General features: G+C 41.4%; 1 pseudogene; it reads left to right on the top strand.

The window, feature by feature from the left end:
* The first annotated feature begins 1,725 nt into the window (after positions 1-1,725).
* Positions 1,726-4,351, top strand: LOC107710964 (zinc finger protein OZF-like; annotated as a pseudogene).
* Positions 4,352-6,726: the final 2,375 nt, after the last annotated feature.

Raw genomic sequence — 6,726 nt, 5'->3', positions numbered from 1 at the left:
ATTTTAGCAAATGGCTGCAATATAACAAAGAGTGAAAAATTTAAGGGGGTCTGAATACTTTCCGTACCCACTGTACATCCAGCCGGTTGTTATCCCAGAATAAAGCCCGAAAGGATGTTGTATAAGACTGAAGGGCTTTATTTTGCGATAACCGGTGGATGTACATTATCCCGCTTATTACATGGCTGCTTTCCAAAAAAAAAATTTAACTTTAGACACAAAGCATTGTTCTAAGTTGAAATATTTGAACGCAAATCTTTCATGAAAAAAGCAGTAGCTAGCAAGCGGCAAGTTCAAACTAGACGGACATTTAAGAGATACCGGTGCAGTCATATCACTTATTACACAACATTTCACCACAAAATTAAGGAGATAAAAGATACTGATTTAATATGAAACCGTTTTAAAATCTTACTAGTTTGTTATCTATCTTATAATCCATTACAGTGTACAAAACTATCGTCGCAAAATGGCAGCAGCTGCGTTTGTATGAAACGCAATACCAGAGTGACATAATTGTACACATAATATTTCATTGAGTTTTAATATATTATTAGCTCACCAAACGCAAAGCTTTCACCAAGAAAAAAACTGTTTCTAGCAAGTGCATAGCGCCAACTGCAGTTACCCGGATGGGGCTGTATTGTTAGCTTTCGCCGGTTGTTATCAGGGAATAACGTACCTTGGAATGTGGTGACTGACCAATCAGAATCAAGCACTCCACAGAGCCATGTAATTACTAGAACTATTATTGTATACATATTGGACACACAATTGTCCTGATGTGGAGAATATCAGCATGCATATCACAGAAGAAAGTCTTAAATTCAAAGTCATGGCATTAATTGTTGCATATGCTCCAAAAAATGAATATCTTCCTTCCAGTACAGCTGTTCATCATGAAATATACCAAGAATGTCCATGCTGTAAAAGTAAATAAAGCCAATATTTAGGACCATTAAGTTTTGTTTTTTTTGGCATGTGACAACTTTGATTAAATTTCCCCCATGTTCTATTCATATACTGAATATTATACATAAATATGTTAAAACTGGCTTAAACATAGAAGAGCAAAAGATCGTCTGTAATGGTAACAGACAGTTGCTGTCAGAGTAACGATCAAAAACGGATTTAAGGTGGGGCTTCAGAAAGGGTCAGTTATTGTCACAATGCTTCTAAATGGTCTTAAATTAGGCTTTCTATGAAAGGGTCAGTTATTGTCACAAGGCTTCGAAATTGTCTTAAATTAGGCTTTCTATAGCACTATATATAATTTTGGGTGAAATATGCCCCAGACATTTTTTTTTTGCGAGTCACTAAATTAGCTTGATTAGCAGCTTTAACACCAGCAATTTCCTAAACTCACGTAAGTTACCTCACACACATACAGTTCTATGTACTTAAGAATTGCATAATTGTAATGAAAACGGGTCAAAGTAATTATTATGTCTGTCATTGTTGTAGTGCCCTACCCATTTTCCTACAATCATCCTCTTGTTTCTTGACTAGCCGCACTCCATCCCAACCCCGTAGGCCTCTCCCTTTCTTCCATGACCTCCACCATGAGGTTTCGAGGTCTTGGAAACAACTTTTTTCGGCCCGTATCACTAATCCTGCTGCCGCTGATTTCGCCACTATTTCTAAAATGGCAGAACACGGTTATGCGGTGATGCCGACCGTAGAGGAGACTCTTGCGGCACATCTCGCGCCAAACTCCGCTCCATAATGGAAGTCATGCCCCTGTTGCCGTCCAAGCCGTGTAGGGTTACTTCTGCTTTAGTCGGCAAATCTTACATGGCTACTGGGCAGGCCGCGTCTATGCTTCACTCTATGGGCGTGCTTCAGGCTTATCAAGTGGATGTACTCAAGGAGCTGGATGAGGGAGAAGGCCTGACCTCAAAGGCTGTTGAAGCGCTCAGGCGAGCTACGGATTTGGTGCTTAGAGCTACCAAACATACGGCTCGTGCAGTGGGTAGGTCCATGGCATGTATGGTGTCAGTTGAGCGCCACCTTTGGCTCACAAGAAAAAAAAAGGACAGGACTTTTCTAACGAACTAGCAACTTTGAGCAGCTCACAGCATTAAAAAAAGAACACTTATTGATAGTTCCAACTCAGGAAGGAGTTTCTCAAATTTGGGGCAAGTAACCAAGATTAATGGTCAAAGACACAGCATATCATGACCATCACATGAGGAAAATCATTCCTCATTCCACAGACTGCGTTGGGTGGTTTCCCCACACCTAGAAGACAAAGACCAGACTGAGATTCCTTCTAAAGGAATCTAATCTAATCAGGATGTGGAGCAGGTTTCAGTGCGTGTGACTGATGGGACAGAAGCTCAGGATTCAATCTGGAGCGTCAGAGATCAGAGATCCAGAGACACACAGGACTCAGAGCTCAGCCTCACTTTACTCTGTTATACTGACGCTCAGGATCATGAATCCACTGATCAAACCTCTGACTGTAACGCTGGAGAACAGCAGATGCTGCAGACGCCGCTGAAGATGTGCTCCGTCAAACTGGTGGACTGCAGGAACCTGATAGAGAGCCGAGGAGAAGAAACCACCGCAGAGGAACAACAACACAGTGATGAGGAAGATGAGGATGAGAATAATGGGGATGATGAAGATGATGATTTCATTCCTCCAGGTTTGTTTCTTCCTTTTATTACCTTTTGTTGTTTTTCATGACACTTGAACGTCAGCAGAGACTCTGCAGGATCAGGTTCATATTAACTGATGGTGCAGATTTGCTAAGATATTTGGGAACATGATGGCAAATGTTAGTAGGGCTGAACAATTTACGAGAAAAAATTTAATTGACATATTTCTGATATTTTTTTTTTTTAATGGGATTAAAAATTAAAAGAGCTCCAGGTTTGCTGAGCTTGTTTGAAAGGCCGCTGGATTTCGCCAAACATCACATTATGGTTGTTTTGCAGTATATTGTGATAATTATTCATACATTACGAATAATAATAATTATTAATTAATTAACTGTAAAAAATAGCAAAGCATTATGCAGACACAGGCTTTTGCGTGGAGCAGCATTTACTACAAACCAAGCAGTGAAAAACAACAGTTGCTTTTTATTATTGTTAATTTGACCTGGACGCATATTTTCTTAATAAATGATCGTGCCAGAAGAATGGTGGGAAACATCTGGATTAAAGTGGATGTTCTCTAACTTTATTCAAGACCATTTAAATGTATTTTAATCCAGTTTTGTTCCTTTCAGATGTCAATGGTGGCTCATCTATGGAAATGACTTTCAGATGTCAATGGTGGCTCATCTTCTGATGGAAATGAAGAAACAGTCTCGACCTCAAAAGAGCAGCTCAAGAGTTTCTCCTGCGCCACGTGTGGAAAAACATTCAGCAAACAGGGTAATTTAATGAGACACAAGATAATACACACAAAACCGAAACCGAAACACTTCACCTGTGGGAGATGCAACACCAGCTTTCCTACCGCAGAAGAGAGGAGACTTCATTCAAAAGAGCACAGCGGGAAGAAGGAGTTTCACTGTGAACAGTGCGGGAAGGGTTTTTCAATTCTTCAAAACTAAAAGTTCACTTGAAGACTCACGGTGAAAAGTCTTTCCACTGCAGCGAATGCGACAAGTGTTTCAGCACCAAAGGAAGTCTTGATGCTCATAAGCGAATCCACACGGGAGAAAGACCATACAAGTGCCCTCACTGCGAGAAGAGCTACAATCATGGATCTCATCTGAAGACACATGTGCGTTTGCACACCAATGAGAGGCCGTATCAGTGCAGTGAATGTGGGAAAACCTTTACAAACTCAAGCTGTCTAAAATCACATCAGAAAATTCACTCTGATGAGAAACCATATCAGTGCAAACACTGCGACAAACGATTCCGTCAAACTTCTAGTCTGAACAATCACGAGAGGACTCACACCGGAGAGAAACCGTATCTGTGCTCCTACTGCGGGAAGAGCTTTTCTAATCAAACTCATTTTAAAGAACATCAGAGGATTCACACTGGAGAAAAACCGTATCACTGCGGCGTCTGTGGGAAGAGTTTCAGTAAGTTTGATACTTTACAAAAGCACAAGAGGATTCATACCGGAGAAAGACCGTTCAAATGCTCACAGTGTGACAAGACGTTTGCTCGATCAGACGTCCTGAAGGTCCATCAGCGAGTTCATACAGTCCATCAGCGAGTTCATACGGGAGAGAAAACTTACTCCTGCTCCATCTGCGGCGAGAGATTCGCTTATTTAGGTAGTTTTCAGACCCACCAGAACAAACACGCTAAAGAACAAACTGCTCCAGAATAATCGACTTTACATGTCTTGGTCTGTCAATAAAGGCTTTATTTCTGCAGTTGCTTTCATCATTCATGCCATGTGATATATGACAGTGACATCATACACATGATGATTTCAATTTAAGACATGCACAATATAATATACAACAGCTGAATTTTATTTCTGAGCAGCGTTCATAGTTTGGATTTTTAGTTGAGCATCACTGAGTGATTTCTCTGTTTGTACAGGATTACAGACCAGAGTGTGAGTTGTGTTATTTGTGCCTGACATTTTACTTATATACCTTGGAAATATTTTTATTTATTCAGTAATAAAATGTGTATGTGAACTAAACATTTCTCAAGATCAGTGGTGGAAAGAGTATTCCACATACTATACAGTATTCCGATTTACCGGACATTATTTTGATAGAGTTTTTCTGTGATGGTGTTAATCAACCTCTTCAGTCAAAGCTTAGACGCGAGGGTCTGCGTTCGTCACTCAGCCAGTTTTTGGATTATGCTTTGTTGACTGTTGGCTCTCTATTCACTGTGGGTGTCGCGTAGGAGGAACACGACAGCGCCTCCGTGCCGGTAATGGCAGCCGTTTGATTTTGTCAGCCACCAGCTCAGGGACGTTCAAGTATACTGTTTGCTACTCCGGTGATTCAACCCGCTCATGAAATGGCGGCCACACCGGAGCGCGCTCACATATTGGCGGCGACAGCGGAGCCTTTTCGCAAAATGGTGGCTACTGAGGCTTAAAGCTGATGTAATTGTTTTCTGTGTTGCTAGCGGCACCAGATGGAACTGCAAAAATTATGGTTGTTTTCATATCAGTTTCCTGAATCCTCTTCCTGTCTTCTATTGATTGGCCAAGCAGAAAGTCCTGACCCAAAACTCACACTATTGGTTGAGTGGTGGAAGTGAACATGTCAGAACACTCAATTTGGAATCTGCCTTCTTTCCTCATGGTGGATTAATGAATGATCATTTCTGCTGCAAGATTGTTTTGAGCAAATAAAAAACACAGTTAGAATCATTATTATACTCATACCTTTTGTTCTTTTAATATTTTTGAATTGTTTTTAGCTTTATTTTTTTTGTTTTCATTTAAATGTTTAGTTTTGAAATGTTGTTGTATGCATTTGTCATTTTTATTTCATTTCTTTTATTTTCTTAAATGTGTATATATATAATATTTATAGAGTTTTAGCTTTTAGTTTTAATTACTTTTTCTTATTTGTAAGTCGCTTTGGATAAAAGCGTCTGCTAAATGGCTAAAAGTAAAAGTAAAACTGTTATTTGTGCCTGACATTTTACTTATATACCTTGGAAATATTTTTATTTATTCAGTAATAAAATGTGTATGTGAACTAAACATTTCTCAAGATCAGTGGTGGAAAGAGTATTCCACATACTATACAGTATTCCGATTTACCGGACATTATTTTATAGAGTTTTTCTGTGATGGCATTAATCAACCTCTTCAGTCAAAGCTTAGACGTGAGGGTCTGCGTTCGTCACTCAGCCAGTTTTTGGATTATGCTTTGTTGACTGTTGGCTCTCTATTCACTGTGGGTGTCGCGTAGGAGGAACACGACAGCGCCTTCGTGCCGGTAATGGCTGCCGTGAGATTTTGTATACTGGTCGCTACTCCGGTGATTCAACCCGCTCGGGAAAATGGCTGCCACACCAGAGCGCGTTCACATAATGGCGGTGACAGCGGAGCCTGTTCGCAAAATGGTGGCTACTACAACGCTCCATCATGTCACTGCTGCCTTTCATGAGTCAAGTCAAGTCATCGCTGATCATTCTGAGTCAAGTCAAGTCATCACTGATCGTCATGAGTCAAGTCAAGTCACAGCTGCTCCTCGTGAGTCCAGTCACGTCTCAGCTGATCTGCCAGGGCCTCATCACATCTCAGTTGATCTTCCAGAGCTTTATCACATCTCAGCTGATCTTCCAGAGTCGTGAGTCAAGTCAAGTCACATCTGATCTTCCAGAGTCTCGTCACGTCTCAGCTGATCTTCCAGAGTCTTGTCACGTCTCAGCTGATCTGCCAGAGCCTCGTCACATATCAGCTGATCTGCTAGAGCCTCGTCACGTCACAGCTGATCTTCCAGAGTCTCGTCACGTCTGAGCTGATCTTCCAGAGTCACGTCACGTCTCAGCTGATCTTCCAGAGTCACGTCACGTCTCAGCTGATCTTCCAGAGTCACGTCACGTCTCAGCTGATCTTCCAGAGTCACGTCACGTCTCAGCTGATCTTCCAGAGTCACGTCATGTCAAGTCACGGTAGTCGTCATGAGTCAAGTCAAGTCACAGCTGCTCCTCATGAGTCCAGTCACATCTCAACTGATCTTCCAGAGTCTCTTCACGTCTCGGCTGATCTTCCAGAGCTTCTTCACGTCTCAGCTGATCTTCCAGAGTCTCGTCACGTCTCAGCTGA

Source organism: Sinocyclocheilus rhinocerous, unplaced genomic scaffold, assembly GCF_001515625.1.
Source record: "Sinocyclocheilus rhinocerous isolate Xijiao unplaced genomic scaffold, SAMN03320098_v1.1 scaffold14111, whole genome shotgun sequence".
Classification (NCBI taxonomy): domain Eukaryota; kingdom Metazoa; phylum Chordata; class Actinopteri; order Cypriniformes; family Cyprinidae; genus Sinocyclocheilus; species Sinocyclocheilus rhinocerous.
Note: the sequence above shows the minus strand (reverse complement) of the source record. Positions and strands in the feature narration are given on the sequence as shown.